The sequence below is a fragment of the Vulpes vulpes genome, chromosome 4 (genome assembly GCF_048418805.1).
Source record: "Vulpes vulpes isolate BD-2025 chromosome 4, VulVul3, whole genome shotgun sequence".
NCBI lineage: Eukaryota > Metazoa > Chordata > Mammalia > Carnivora > Canidae > Vulpes > Vulpes vulpes.
Window position 1 is genome coordinate 26,583,677 of NC_132783.1, and position 16,428 is coordinate 26,600,104.

Consider the following 16,428-nt stretch of genomic DNA (forward strand, 5'->3'; position numbering starts at 1 on the left):
CTTTATTAAGGCTTCTCATCTTAAAACCAAACTAACACAGAAGTGGCATGTAGATAGTGGCCTCCAGGCTTCAAACCACTTTTATTAATTTTTTATTATTTATTTTTTAAAATAAGTTGATTTTTTATTGGTGTTCAATTTACCAACATACAGAATAACTATTTTATGTATTTGAGAGAGAGAGAGAGAGAAAGAGACAGTGCATGGGCACAAGAGGGGGGGCAGAGAAAGAAAGAGAGAGAGAGAGAGAGAGAGAGAGAGAGAAAGAAGCACAAATGGTGCTGAGTATGGAGTCTGACCTGGGGCTCTGTCTCATGATCCTGAGATCATAACCCTGAGCGGAAATCAAGAGTCAGAAACTTAACCAAGTAAGCCACCAGGCGCCCCTTCTCACCACTTTTAAAGGACAAGTGCTAGTCTGGCCATGCTTGACTGTATTCAGAACCATGGAGGCTCATTGGGCAATACTTTCTGGCCTCCCATCAAGCACCTGTCAAAATCTATTTCAGGTAAAAAATAATCTATTTCAGGTAAAAAAAATATAGGCAGACTTCTCTCTGCACCTTCCCCAATTCTCAGAATATGTCCCATTCTCTGCGTCTCCCTTCAGAGAGGTTAGAGATTTAGAGGCCAGGAAAACTTCTCTCCTTTTAGAATCTCGTCCTGTTGATCAATTCTGATATGCATCAGACTCACTTGGGAGGCTTTTCAGGCACTCATTCTGAAACTGCCTCCCCCAGAGCTTCTGATTCATCAGATCTGGAAAAAGCTCTTTGAGTGATTCTTACATGTAACCAGGATGGTGAGTCACTGGTTTTAAGGAATTAATTGAGAAAGATACAGTTTTTGATAGCATCTTCTCCTTGTAGTAAAGCAAAGGAGAGAAAAGTTTGCCTGAGAAAGCTAAAGGGAGCTTTCTTTTACCATGTCACAGTTACCTTTGCAGTAATAAAGCTTAATTTCTTCCATAATACCATTGTGATTTATTTTAATTTGATGAATGAGCTCTAAAGAGAATAATAATGATGGGGTCTGTTTTCTTTTTTCAAGACTTTATTTATGTATTTATTCATGAGAGACACAGAATGAGAGAGAGAGAGAGAGAGGCAGAGACACAGGCAGAGGGAGAAGCAGGCTCCATGCAGGGAGCCTGACGTGGGACTCCATCCTGGGTCTCCAGGATCATGCCCTGGGCTGAAGGCAGCGCTAAACCACTGAGCCACCTGGGCTGCCCGGGTCTGTTTTCATCTATTTCACCGAACACCTATGTTTTCACCCTAAATATCAAATAGAAGAGATACTGTAAGGTGATCTTTACGCCCATAATACCGTATTATTGATCTATTGTCCATTTTTGTCAATACCATACTGTTTTGATTATTACAGCTTTGTAATATATCTTGTAATCTGGGACTGTGATACCTCCAGTTTTTTTCTTTTTCAAGATTGCTTTGGCTATTTGGGGTCTTTTGTGGTTCCATACATCCTTACGAATTACTTGTTTTAGTTCTGCGAAAAATACTATTAGTACTTTGATAGGGATTCCATCAAATCTGTAGATCATTTTGAGTATGGAACATTTTATTAATACTTGTTCTCTCATGAATAAGCATGGAATATTTTTCCATTTGTGTTGTCTTCAATTTTTTTCACCAATGTTTTATAGTTTTTCAGTGTGTATATATATATATAGGTCTTTCACTTCCTTGTTTAAGCTTATTTCTAGGTATCTTATTATTTTTGGTACAATTGTTAATGGGACTGTTTCTTAATTTCTTTTTTTGCTCTTCATTATTAGTGTATAGAAATGCAGTGGATTTCTGTATATTGGTTTGTATCCTGTGACTTTCCTGAACTCATTTATCAGTTCTAGTCCGTTTCTGGTAGAATCCTGAGGGTTTTCTACATATAGTATCATGGCACCTGCAAATAGTGAAAGTTTTACATCTTCCTTACCCATTTGGATGCCATTTATTGCTTTTTCTTGTCTGATTGCTGGGGCTAGGACTTCCAGTACTATGCTAAATAAAAGTAGTGAGAGTGGAAATCCTTGTTTTGTTCTTGACCTTGGGGAAAAGCTCTCACTTTTTCACCATTGAGTATGACATTAGCTGTAGTTTTTTCACATATGGTCTTCATTCTGTTGAGGTATGTTCCCTCTAAACCTACTTTGTTGAGTTTGTATCATGAATGGATGTTGTACTTTTAAATGCTTTTCTGCACCTATTAAAATGATCATCGTTTTTTACCCTTCTCTTGTTGATGAGATGTATTATGTTAATGGATTTGTGAATATTGAATCACATTTGCATACTAAGAATAAATCCCACTTGATCATGGTAAATGACTTTTTTAATGTATTGGTGGATTTGGTTGGCTAATACTTTGTTGAGGATTTTTGCATGTATGTTAATCAGAGATATTGGCCTGTAGTTCTCTCTCTCTCTCTCTCTCTCTCTTTCTCTCTCTCTCTCTCTCTCTGTAGTGTCTTCATCTGGTTTTGATATCAGGGTAATGCTGCCTTCACAGAATACATAGAAGCTTTCATTCTTTGTTTTTTGAAGTAGTTTGAGAAAAGTAGGTGTTAACTCTTCTTTATATGTTTGGTAAAAAAAAATTTTAAGTATTTTATTTATTTATCCATGACAGAAAAAGACAGAGGCAGAGACAGAGGCAGAAGGAGAAGCAAGCTCTACTCAAGGAGCCCGATGTGGGCCTCAATCCCAGGACTCTAGGATCACAACCTAAAGGCAGATGATCAACTGTTGAACCACCCAGGCGTCCCTACATGTTTGCTGAAATTTACCTATGAAGCCATCTGGTCCTGTACTTTTGTTTTCTTGGGAGTATTTTTATTACTGATTTGATTTCACTGCTGATAATCAGTCTTTCAAATTTTGTATTTTTTCCCAACTCAGCATTGAGACGTTATATGTTTCTAGGAATTTATCCATTTCTTCTAGGTTGCCCAATGACTTTGCATATAATTTTTTCATAATATTCTCTTAAAATCCTTTATATTTTTGTGGTATTGTTTGTTATTTCTCCTCTTTCATTTCTTTTTTTAAATAAATTTATTTTTATTGGTGTTCAATTTGCCAACATACAGAATAACACACAGTGCTCATCCTGTCAAGTGCCCCCCTCAGTGCCCACCACCGAGTCACCCCCACCCCCCGACCACCTCCCCTTCCACCACCCCTATTCATTTCCCAGGGTTAGGAGTCTTCATGTTCTGCCTCCCTTTCTGATATTTCCTACCCATTTCTACTCCGTTCCATCCTAGTCCCTTTCACTGTTATTATATTCCCCAAATGAATGAGACCATACAATGTTTGTCCTTCTCCAATTGACTTATTTCACTCAGCATAATACCCTCCAGTTCCATCCACGTCGAAGCAAATGGTGGGTATCTGTCATTTCTAATGGCTGAGTAGTATTCCATTGTATATATAAACCACATCTTCTTTATCCATTCATCTTTCGATGGACACCGAGGCTCCTTCCACAGTTTGGCTATTGTGGACATTGCTGCTAGAAACATCGGGGTGCAGGTGTCCCGGCATTTCATTCCATCTGCATCTTTGAGGTAAATCCCAGCAGCGCAATTGCTGGGTCGTAGGGCAGGTCTATTTTTAACTCTTTGAGGAACCTCCACACAGTTTTCCAGAGTGGCTTCACCATTTCACATTCCCACCAACAGTGTAAGAGGGTTCCCCTTTCTCCTCATCCTCTCCAACATTTGTGGTTTCCTGCCTTGTTAATTTTCCCCATTCTCACTGGTGTGAGGTTGTATCTCATTGTGGTTTTGATTTGTATTTCCCTGATGGCGAGTGATGCAGAGCATTTTCTCATGTGCTTGTTGGCCATGTCTATGTCTTCCTCTGTGAGAATTCTCAGGTTGTACTACAAAGCTGTGGTCATCAAGACAGTGTGGTACTGGCACAAAAACAGACACATAGATCAATGGAACAGAATAGAGAATCTAGAAGTGGACCCTCAACTTTATGGTCAACTAATATTCGATAAAGGAGGAAAGACTATCCACTGGAAGAAAGACAGTCTCTTCAATTAATGGTGCTGGGAAAATTGGACATCCACAAGCAGAAGAATGAAACTAGACCAATCTCTTGTACCATACACAAAGATAAACTCAAAATGAATGAAAGATCTAAATGTGAGACAAGATTCCATCAAAATCCTAGAGGAGAACACAGGCAACACCCTTTTTGAACTCGGCCACAGTGGCTTCTTGCAAGATACATCCACGAAGGCAAAAGAAACAAAAGCAGAAATGAACTGTTGGGACTTCATCAAGATAAGAAGCTTTTGCACAGCAAAGGATACAGTCAACAAAACTAAAAGACAACCTACAGAGTGGGAGAAGATATTTGCAAATGACGTATCAGATAATGACAGGAAATTTGCATCAGCTCTCAATGTGGGTAGGAGACTCCTGATACTTTACAGAACGAGATCTTAGGTTTTAGACAGGCTGGGAGTAAGAGTCAGGACTGTGAAAGTCTAATGATTCCCCTCCTAATGTCCAGTGGTTCACATCTCTTTGATAGATACCAGGCTATGAATTTGTGGCTAAACATTTCCACTGCCTTCTAAGCTTGATACCCATCCTGGATCAGTATTATGAGTAATTTCTATCCTGATTCTGGCACTCTGGATTTTCTACTACCACTAATTGATCTCTATAAAGAGGGAAAAAAGGGAAGCCCAGGCCTTGGCAGTTAAGTGTTCACGCCGCTACCCTTTGCTGCCCTCTACTGACCATATCTGGAAATTACTTTTAACCTTCCAGGTCCTTGTCCCAAAGGAGATAGAGATACTGCAGTGAGTGAAACCAGGCACACAAAATTTGAGATGCATCAAAAAACTAAGTAAAGAAGATATGATATTTTAATGTAATATTTTTAGAAGTCAATTTTCAAAAAATACATGATGAACAAAATACCGAAATGTACCCTAAAACAGTACTACTAGCTTATATGTACAAAGACCCTGCCATCCATTTTTCATTCAAGAAAAAGGTCTAATACCACAGTGGAAAATCATGCTACCAGCGCTGATGAACCTTTTTCATCACTCGCATATTTGGGAAAAAGACCCAGAAAATTTAGAATAAACCAAAAAAAAAAAAAAAAGGTGCAAGTGGAAGAGATATTAGTAGACTCCTGAGGAAAACAAGAGAACGGAAAAAAAAATTAAGAAAACAAAACCAACAAACATCTTTAGAGTCAAGAAGCCAAAAAAGAGGTGGCTACAAAATAAGAACAAAGGCAGATAAACATTTCTTGTATATTAAAGGTATCATCGACCAAACTGAATAGAAAGTCTTGAAGATTGAGTTCAAGGAATCCTATTTGACCTTGACACTTGGAACATTCATCTTTCAGTTTGCCTGACCTAAGGTTACCCTTTTTTTTCCTCAATAACTAGACCTATTTAGTCCTTCAGTAAGGAGAAAATTAATCATTGGAATAACAGAAAAGCTATTTTAATTGGTAGAATCAACATACAAACAAAGCTTGGAAGACAACAAGTGTAAAAGAGAATCTGACTAATATTAACACTGATAATATGAAATACTGGAAGTCTGAATATTAAAGCAGCAGAGAGATATGGAAGATAATGTCACAGATTTTTCTCACCTATTTATTTATATAGCAAGAAATCAATTATATACTGTGTAAAATTGATGTAACAAAATAGAGTTTAAATATACTCTTTAAAATGATAATCACCAGAAATATCAAAGCAATGTAACTGGAAAAGTGTAGACATGGATGGATCAAAGAAATAAGTTTCTCATCTTCCAATAGATGCTATCTAAGGTTGATAAACAAGATAAAAGGAGAAATCAAGTATTAACACATATTTCAGAGGTACTGTGATAACCACCAGGAGAACAGAAAATACTTAAAAACAGGGAGCTGGAAATGAGTCGGGGAACAAGTTCAGGCTGAGAATTTACTTTTCTCTTGGTATCATTCTCTACTGCTTGATTTTTAAAGCATGTGTATGTATTAATTTTAAGTTTAAAAGTTAGAAGAAACAAAACCAACTCGACTTTTTGCAGCTGCAGCTCTTGGCACCACTTCCTTCCCATCTGCAATCTCTCTCCTTACCCCAGTAGTCCAATCCAATGGAGGCAGGAGGGAATAAGAGACTAGAAAAGTTCCTGTCCTGGGGATCCCTGGGTGGCGCAGCGGTTTAGCACCTGCCATTGGCCCTGGGCATGATCCTGGAGACCTGGGATCGAGTCCCACGTCGGGCTCCCAGTGCACGGAGCCTGCTTCTCCCTCTGCCTGTGTCTGCCTCTCTCTCTCTCTCTCTCTCTCTCTATCATAAATAAATAAAAATTTTTAAAAAGCTTCTAAAAAAAGTTTCTGTCCTGAATTTAAGTTTTTTGGAATATTTTTGTTTTGTGCTTGGGTTCTATCTTTTCAATGTGCAACTCTTTGGAATACTAACTTTTGACTACTTTAATCTGTGATATCTAGATCCTCTTTAAAGTTTTGCTAAACTTTGTTATCTTTCTTTTACTTCTTGACAAAAGACTAATCTTGACTCATTGCCTCTTACTGTGATCACAGTATTTTATTTTCTTAGAATCTTGATTCTGTCCAACTACTGCTTTGCCTGGCCCAACTCAACCTGCCTAGGTAGGAATGAAACGTCTATGGACGAGAGATGACAATTATCATTTTCAGAATAAATAAAACTTCATATACTAGTAAAACATAGCACTAAGGGAGTAGGGTGATGTTCTTTATCCCATTCCTCATGCATTTTAAGAGGAGAGTGTACTTCCCTGTCCTAGAGAGAACAGACTTGGGAGAATGTGGGAGGAGAAATTCTCTCTAGACTTGTGGTCTCACAATCTTGTACCAAAGTAGCCAAAACATGAGACACAAGACACAAGGAAATGAAGAAACCAGAATACCTATCTACATTTTTGAAGAAGGCAATAATGTCTCAAATGTCACTCTCTGAGAGAAAGTAGGTAATATATATGGGAGACCACTGCACACATCACCAAAACAAAACAACAGCAAAAGCAAAGGAATACCTATATTAAACATGGGGAAGCACAACTATTGATGGGCACTTTCTGCTCAGTCATACAGATTCACAGGCCGTGGATTCAGTGCTGGTGCAGCTGGCTCGCTTGCCACCGGACCTAGACCAGGTCCTCGCTGTCTCCAGCATAGGTGCTACTAAGTTATCTGCTGTGCTCCGATAGCAGTATCAGATGACATTACATAGTCACTTAATTGGTGTACCACAGTTTTGTTTGTGACAACTTCTATAGTGGACAGTTTCTTTTGTGACTGCTGACCCCTTGGAGACTAGAACTAATTAGAGATTTGAAGCAACTTTGAAGAGGCTGAAGAAGCTATACTCATTCCTGTGAAATCCCAGGACACAGCTGCAGCTATAGGAACCTCGGCTCTAAGTAAAAGCCTCTGGCTTACACTGAGCCAATTGTATAAAATGGAGAGTGAGAGCATTTGGACTTTAAATAAAAGCTCCATGAGCTTTTCCTTGCAAGGGGATTTAGTTTGTGGGGAAGTTGAGTAACAAAAATGAGTTTCATATTGTTCAAATTTGGGACATTTTCATATTGATATAGTTCTCTGTATTCATTTCATAAAGTCTGGTGAGCTATTTTGGACAACATGACTGGGCATAATTAGTGATAAAAGAAATAGAATTAGAGAGTGAACTTTCAGCTTAGTACTATCTGACTCATGGTGCTAGTCTTTTATGGGCAAAAAGCAAAATGCCCTTCAAGAAGTCCCAGAAGGACTCTGTGTAGGGAGAAGCAGACATGGGGTCTGTGTGAGCACAGCAGCACTGTGAGCATGCACCACTCGGCTGAGAGGGACAGCTGCCTGGTCCCCTTCTGATGCCTGAGTACAAAGGGTTATGACATTGTTTCTCAGCCTTCCATCATGCGTACACCGCCTTCATGACTTTTCTACAAATACATGTTTTTAAGTATTCAGCATGGACTTTACAATCTTTGCTCAGGGTAATATGTGTTAAAACATGTTAGGAAAAAAAAAAACAGGTATCTTTCTGACTACAGATGAAAATGCATACATAATTAATAAAACTGAAAAAAAAATGCCTGGGAGTATGCTACTTAAAACAACTCACATGATGCCAGTGGAATCCACAATGTAATATATTTAAAAAATTAAAAAGCTGGCAAGCATTAGGAGGGATGCGTGTTATTCCCCTCTTCAGGATTCGACTCCAATCCTGATGACACAACATGGTGTTGGAGAAGAGATTTGGGGTCGCTCTCTTCACTTTCTCACACCATCCCAAGCAACGTAGAGCAGACCTTTTTAAGACCTATAGAAGCTGTGTAGAGCTTTTGTACTTAAAGAGTTTCTTGGTCCCCTATTGGAGTGGGCTTGAGTGAGGACAACTGCAGTTGTCTGGCCATCCCATGGCTTGTTTATGGAGATGCAGTAGCAAACCCTGTTTTTGCATGACGTCTAAGCCTCTACCCAGCTTTACTAGGGAACCCTATAATTTGGATGATAACATACATTTCAATTGCCTGCTGTGTCCCCTTTCTCGAACTGGTTCCAACCCGTAAAGAAGCCCAAATTCCAACACAGCATGTAGTTACATAAACAAGTGAAAGAATGAGAGAAGAAAACATTGATGGAAGAAAATGCATGCTGCTATTATACAGCAAAAATACTATGTATATATAAACATTTAATGATAGCTTATTTTGAAAAAGTGTTTTTTAAAAAATGAATGCAACTCAATACTCAAATAGTGTTGAGTTCTCCTTCCCCAACTTGCAGGTACAGTCATGTAGTATTCCAGTCTTTCTGGCTGAGTCCCTGCAGCTGGAGCAGGGCACCTTCCGCTGTTGCCGAGCTTCTGAAAAACAGTGAGAAAGAATATTAGTTTAGGGTCAGGCCTGGGGCTAGATCCTGGATATCTGAAGTTCAGCAAATTACCTGGCCTTCCTGAGTCTCAGGTTTTATACGTGTAAAATGGGAATAACCCCTCTAGATTTGCTGTGAGGATTAAGTAATAATGCATGTGAGTCAGTGACACTGCCATTCAGAAAGAAAATCAGATCCATGTCTAGGTATCCACTGGGTATGTCCATAACTAGATAGTTTTGGAAGAGGTTTGAGATCTTTCCCTTGCATGGATAGTGGAGTATGTGTGGTCGTGCCTATAATCAGAGGCTTTTGTTAGCACAGATAAAATGCCAAAACAATAAAGATTTTGATGTCATGTGTTCCTTTGTGCAAACAAGCTTGCCTAGCAAAATGGTGCAGATAAACACCGATGAATGGAATTTATACAAATAAATGAAAATTATGTTTCTCTAGTATAAAAATAGATCAAATGGTAAGAGCACAAAAATAGGTGAAATGGTAACATAAACTGACTTTTGTAATCAGAGGGTCAACTCTTGACATTTTCCTCTCTAAGCTTTTTCTGATAGTTTTGTTGCTAAGGCTACCATGTTTTTTGCCAGATTGGAAGAGGATTGTCAACTCTAATGAAGATTAAGTAGATTTCCCAACGAGATTTTTTAAAAATAAGCATCAGTTAATGCTGCTTGCTTTCAAAGCCATATTCATGAAGAATGGAAAGATCTTTAAAGAGTTGCTCTTAGAGACTCCTAAATCTGGGAAATGAACAAGGGGTAGTGGAAGGGGAGGTGGGTGGGGGGATGGGGTGACAAGGGGACGGGCACTGAGGGGGACACTTGAAGGCATGAGGACTGGGTGTTATGCTCTATGTTGGCAAATTGAACTCCAGTAAAAAATAAATAAAAAATAAATAAAAAACAAAGATCTGCTCTAAGAAGGTGTAACTAATAAAATTTGAAATTTAGCAGCATTTCTATTCCATAGTTATTCCAACACACAAGTTTTTATCATGGTTACATTGTACAAAAATAACTTAAAACAGAACTTTACATATTTAATAAAAAGATGAAGATATTATTACTTACAACTTTAGCCAAAAATTAATTCCCTAAAGAGTAAAAGATTATTTAATGAACAATTCTTTTGACTGGTTGGGAAAGTGTTGCACAACGGTTCACAAATTCACACTTGATTTATTCTTTGAACGATATAGATAACTTAGAGGATTCAGTTCTCTGTCTTTTGGTTCCTGCCATTAATTGGTTAAAGTCATCTGAGGACAGTGTAATTACAACGCTCCCAAAGAAACCTGGAGTTTTGTAAATACAGTAAATGGAAAGTAATGTGTTATGGACATTCAATTGCTAAAAGGATGTAAAAGGGTAGGAGCCATTAGGAAAGGTGAATACACACTTCTCTTGATGTGCTTGCTGAGGAGCCAAATGAGCTTCTTGATCATGGACAGAAGAGACCACCTAAAGTTTAAAAAATGTAGAGCTGTTTGTGTGTCCATTGATCCTGCAATTCTACTTGTGCACTAAAGCAGGAAAATTAAATGAAAAATTACCTAGCCAATACACGTGCTGTGTTTTCTTCCTCTGATGTCTTTATATCTTTGTAGCCAGAAATCCCAATGTTAATTTCGAATAGGAAAGGCTGAATACTAAAGTTAAAAGTTCACCTTAATTTGAATATTGTAGCATTAGTGACATCTGATGAAAAAAGGAGTTACAGGGTAGCATTATTTAGGTATCCTGATCTTTCTATCACTTTCATCAGATTTTCGCACAGCCCTCTCCCCACATCCATGGGAAGAGTGTACTTTCTGGCCCCATTGAAGTTTGGCTTAGCCTTAAGGCTTACCTGCATCAGTGGAATATGGACAAAAATGTCAGTGTGAACGTTCTGAAGATAAGCTTTAGGAGTCCTGGTGAGCCATTGCCCCTTCAATGATAGAAGGAGACACGTGCCCTGCAGATTTGCAGGGGCAAAGAAGAAGACAAGCACTCCAGATAACCCACAGACTACACGGGAAAAAATTGTTATTCTATGGTTGTTTGTGCAAAAGCCAATTAATACATGAGACTATTACACACCTCTGTGTGAATTCCCATGGAGGCTTGACTCCTCTCTCCAATTGATGACACTGGGAGAAGAATCCTGGAGACGTGTGGTTCAGTCCCTTCTGGGGCTCTATTTCAGACCCGGATAGGCCCAGTTGGAACATGTTTCCATTCCTCTACCTATGGTAAGCAAAACTGAGTCAAGAGTCCAGGGCAGGCCCATTAGGCTCTCTTAGAATCTTGGTTTCACTGTATAACATGGTGTGGAAGTCATGTAGGGCTTTTTTTTTCTTCCAAACATTTATTTAAATTTTAATTAACATATAGTGTAATATTGGTTTCAGGAGTATAATTTAGTGATTCATCACTTACATATAATACCCACTGTCCATAGGTCATTTGCAATTCTTACATCAGTTGGTTTAAATATCTTCCTCTTAAGGTGGACTTCAAGGTATAGGAAAAGAGGGCAGGACAAGTTTAGTTGGAGCCATAGGCTAAAGCTTTTCCAGTTGAGCTTTGCCAATAAAGCTTGTAGCTTGGCTCCCACTCAACTCTAATATATGTACTAGTAGGAGTCAGTAGTGGTATAAGCCACGAAGTATAAGTGGTAATATTAGGACTTTTTAATTTGGCGAATAAAAACAACTGACAGAAATTTAAGTATTATCCATGATCTATTAACAAAGTTGCTACTGGTGAACATTTTTCAGGGAATGACCACATTATTTCTGGTTATTTAGCAGAGGCATTTAGTGTTTCCTAAAGCAGTTACTGCTTTCTAAAAAGAATTTCAAACTTTTGTCCCAAAAGTAGGACCAGATTTTTTTAACTCTTCATATTTTTACTGAACTTCCAGTTCTGCTTTCCTTCTCAACCTAATGTTTCATGTTTAGAGGTTACAAACAGCACAGAATTTAAATGCTTTAATCTTACTAGTGTCCACATTGTTAACATACCTCATGTTTGGAAAACCAGACTCTTGACCATACCTTAATTCAACATCATTTTCCTTTCTGCAGAACTGCTTTTCTTATTCAGGAAAAGGACATATGTGGGTGGACCTCAATTAGATAGCTTCAACAATTCTCCAGGCAATGGGCTTTCACAATAGCATTCACTATACCTGTCATCAAATACTGGCACTTATTTGTCTTGCAATGAGAGAATTGCCTTTTATTCTTAACAAGCAGGCAACTGGATCAAAGAGATTAGATTACTCAGGTGAAAAAACAAATACATAATGAGATAAACCTGTGTAGTAACTGCCTGGAAGCTTGCCATCTATTTTCCTCTCCATATCTCAAGCTTCAGAAAGACCAAGACTTTGTTTCATTCATCCTAATACTTGGCACTTTAACAGGTGCTCACTTTGTCATTTCTGAATGGGTGATACAGGCTATGTGTTTTTACTTTATAGTGAAGGTTAATGAGTTAATTCATATAAAAAGCTTAGAACGGTGTCTGATACTAAGCACTTAATTACAAAACAAGGTAACATTTAGGATAGAGATTAGAAAAGACGTCAGAAGTTTGCCTTAAACTGACCCTTAAAAAATAAGGAAAACTAGGCTGGCAATAAAGCTAAGAGGATAGAAAATTTCTCCAGTCCACTACATGCTAAAATGAATTAATTCCAAATGACATGTATTATTTTATACAGAGAATGATGCTTATTTTAAGTCTAAGGTTATAAGATTAAAGGGATATAATCAAAGCTTGTTTGTTAAATTGAAAGTACCTCCAGATTTATTCAAGTTGGTATCCTTAGGCCTCAGTAGGCACAAGATATTATTTGCTATACTGAATCCATTCTATTATATGTGTTAATACCACACCAATATAAACATATTTAAGACAAATTTTAAACATACATATTTAACTTTATTTCATCATCATTTATTTTTTTTTAATTTTTATTTATTTATGATAGGCACACAGTGAGAGAGAGAGAAGCAGAGACATAGGCAGAGGGAGAAGCAGGCTCCATGCACCGGGAGCCCGACGTGGGATTCGATCCCGGGTCTCCAGGATCGCACGCGGGCCAAAGGCAGGCGCCAAACCACTGCGCCACCCAGGGATCCCTTCATCATCATTTAAAGCTTGATTTTATAAAACATAAAATAATTAAGAGTTCTGTATCACAGGAATTTAAACAGTGGCAATACACATAGCTTTGTAGGTTCGAGTTCTACAACAAATCAAAATCAAATAATTGGAAGTGTTTTCAATATGGAAAATATACAAATGAAATAATTATGAGCAATGTTTAATTACTTGCAGGTTGTCATTAGATAATTTCAGAATCTAAACAAAGACTCTCAATATTCATACTTCTGTTGCTGTATTTTACATTTAATATCTCCCTACCTATAATCCAGAGGCAAAGTCCTTGACCAAAAGGTCTGATTTAAGAAGGCATTTAGTTTTATGGCAAAAGTTATCCATCTACAGTTACCACTTTCAAGGAATTGACAACAATGCTGATGTGATCTGCTAGTTCCCTTTTGAACAATGTGCAATAATTTATGCCAACCCTGTATCAAGTCATACAGGTAACAAAAAATGGGACAATTATGCACAGTTCAATAGATGTATAATGTTAAGTTTCCCCAGTCTAAAAATTAACCAGTGATACAAAATTTATCAACTATAGTTGACTTGGTTTCAGGAAAACCGCATCTGAGAACTACAAGTACATCACTGTCCTAATCTCATCCTCAGTCACTGGTCGGAATTTTATAGGCCACCATGCTATTTACTTTGTGGATAGTAGTAGTAAATGAATGAAGACAGACTTCCTCAGAATTGGTAATAAACTGTGGTCCTGACTCTTCCCATTTTTCAAGGACAACCAAATCTTTGTATAAATCAGTAGGTCAAATGAACCTAAATTGGGGATAAGATCATTAAAGTACAATTATTTTTTGAAAGGGGAATATAAATAATAGTGAAAGGGAATATAAAGGAAGGGAGAAGAAATGTTGGGAAATATAAGGAAGGGAGACAGAACATAAAGACTCCTAACTCGGGGAAACGAACTAGGGGTGGTGGAAGGGGGGAGGAGGGCGGGTGTTGGAGGGGAATGGGTGACGGGCACTGAGGTGGACACTTGACAGGATGAGCACTGGGTGTTTTTCTGTATGTTGGTAAATTGAACACCAATAAAAATTAATTAAAAAAAAAAAAAGAAATAAAAAAAAAAAAAATGAAAGGTACAAGTATCCTTCCTCTCTCCCTCACATGTGAGCCACCTATCATGTCAGAAAAGCTAGTTTGGCTTGATCTCTAATCAGTTATATTAGCTAATTGCTTTTCTTCAATGGAAATTTTAGTACAGAAAATACTGTACTCCTTTTTACTTAATGAAAAACTCGATTGTTTTTTTTTCTTCAAAGAGAAAAGCCATTAAAGATATTTGCAGAAAGTATATAATTGATCACGAGACAGCATGAATCTAAGCCAGAGAAAAAGAACATCTTGGTTTTGTGACCGCTGTATCCCAATGCCCAGAACCATGGAAGGCATACAGTAGGCATTTAGGGTATATCTGATGAATGAAGGAGTAACTAAGCCAGAAAAGAAAGACACAGTTATACCTGTCTAAGTCTTAATTATATACAAGGAAATGTGTATAAAATAAAAGTAATGGAAGAAATTACGTCAAAATATTCAGGAGTACTGAATGAAAACTTTCATTCTTTCCCTATTCGGCACTTGTAAATAAAACACAACCAGCATCGCTTTAGATTCATGACGTTTTTCTCACTTATATACCATGACATGGATAATTAAGAAAAAACTCAACAAAACTGTTAATTCTTAAAGTAATAGCTTAATCTTTCCACAACAAATCTGAACCATCATGAAGTCATATAATACTTACAAGAGACTTCCAACAGCGGCAGAAACATCACGGTAGCTGTGATCTGTCGGATTACGGAGAGGATCTCATCCTGGATGGCCTTCTGAGACTTTCCTCTGGGTGTGCTACTGAAGAAACCAAATGAGTTGATTCATTTTAAGTTTTAACAAGTTATTTAAAACACTGGTAAGATTATTTGTTTGATTAAATGCTTCAAAACTCAAATTAAGGAATGCATTCAAAAGGAGTTTTTAAAAAACAATTATAATTTCACTTATTATTCCAGTGATTAAGGCTGATCTTAGTATCAGGTCATTAAATAACAGATGACCAGAAAACCTGCCAAGTGCTTCAAGTCAGGAAACATTCAGCATATTGTAAAATAAAGATAACAATTAGTATCTAAGATCTTTAATTGGCATAATCATTTTGGCATTTTTAGGAATACATAAATGTCTAATTCTGTAGTGCTTCAAAGAAGATGTTATATCAAGTTGTTTTTATTATTAAACATTTTCCAGGGGAGGGGCAAGATGGCGGAAGAGTAGGGTCCCCAAATCACCTGTCCCCACCAATTACCTAGATAATCTTGAAATCATCCTGAAAATCTATGAATTCGGCCTGAGATTTAGAGAGAGAACAGCTGGAATGCTACAGTGAGAAGAGTTCGCACTTCTATCAAGGTAGGAAGACGGGGAAAAAAGAAATAAAGAAACAAAAGGCATCCAAGGGGGAGGGGCCCCGCAAGGAGCCAGGCGAAGGCCAGGGCGAGTGTCCCCAGGACAGGAGAGCCCAGGCCCAGAGAAGCAGGAGCTTCACCAATCTTCCTGGGCAGAAAGGCCTCGCAGGGAGTTGGAGCAGGACCCCAGAAAGGCGGGGATGCCCGCAGGCTCCGTGGGACACTACCAGAGCAACTGCGCCCCGGGGAGAGTGTGCTGAGCTCCATAAAAGGGCTGCAGCGCAGACACAGCTCGACCCGGGAGCAGCTCACAGGGGCTAGGGCCACAGTTCCGCAGAGAGGCGGCTGTGTGGTGGGAGCACAAATCCAACAGCACAGGCCCAGGAGCACAGGGCGCCAGGGACACAGCCCAGGATCCGGCCTCCTCCCGGGACAGGCAGAGGCCAGGAGGGTCCAGGATGGGAAGGACGCTCCTGCCCCAAGCTGAGCAGATCAGCGGCCCCGACCCCGGAGCATCCAGGCCCCAGCAGATGGAGAGCTCCGTAGTTACTTCAGGAGCTGACTCCAGGGCTCCAGAGCAGGCCGCTGCCACTGCAGGTGTTTCTTCTGGGGCCTCAAGGGGTAAACAAGCCCCTCTGAGCCCTGCACCAGGCAGGGGGTAGAGCAGCTCCCCCAAGCGCTAACACCTGAAAATCAGCACAACAAGCCCGTCCCCCAGAGACCAACTAGACGGACAAGTTCCAGGGGAAGTCAAGGGACTTAAAGTATACAGAATCAGAAGATACTTCCCTGTGTTTTTGTTTGTTTGTTTGTTTGTTTGTTTTTTGTTTTTGTTTTTGTTTTTGTTTTTGTTTTGCTTTTTGAATTTTATTTGTTTCCCTTGGC

At 38.7% G+C, this 16,428-nt stretch overlaps 1 protein-coding gene across 1 annotated transcript in view; it reads right to left on the reverse strand.

Moving 5' to 3' along the window:
- LOC140598740 (rho GTPase-activating protein 20-like) overlaps nucleotides 1-16,428 on the reverse strand; it is a 59,375-nt gene that overhangs the window by 32,424 nt on the left and 10,523 nt on the right. Inside the window, exons 4-6 of the mRNA XM_072757269.1 lie at nucleotides 14,886-14,992; nucleotides 11,033-11,179; nucleotides 8,811-8,925 (exon numbers count right to left, since the gene is read on the reverse strand). The gene's annotated coding sequence lies outside the window, so the exon portion shown is untranslated. The remainder of the gene's footprint in view (nucleotides 1-8,810; nucleotides 8,926-11,032; nucleotides 11,180-14,885; nucleotides 14,993-16,428) is intronic.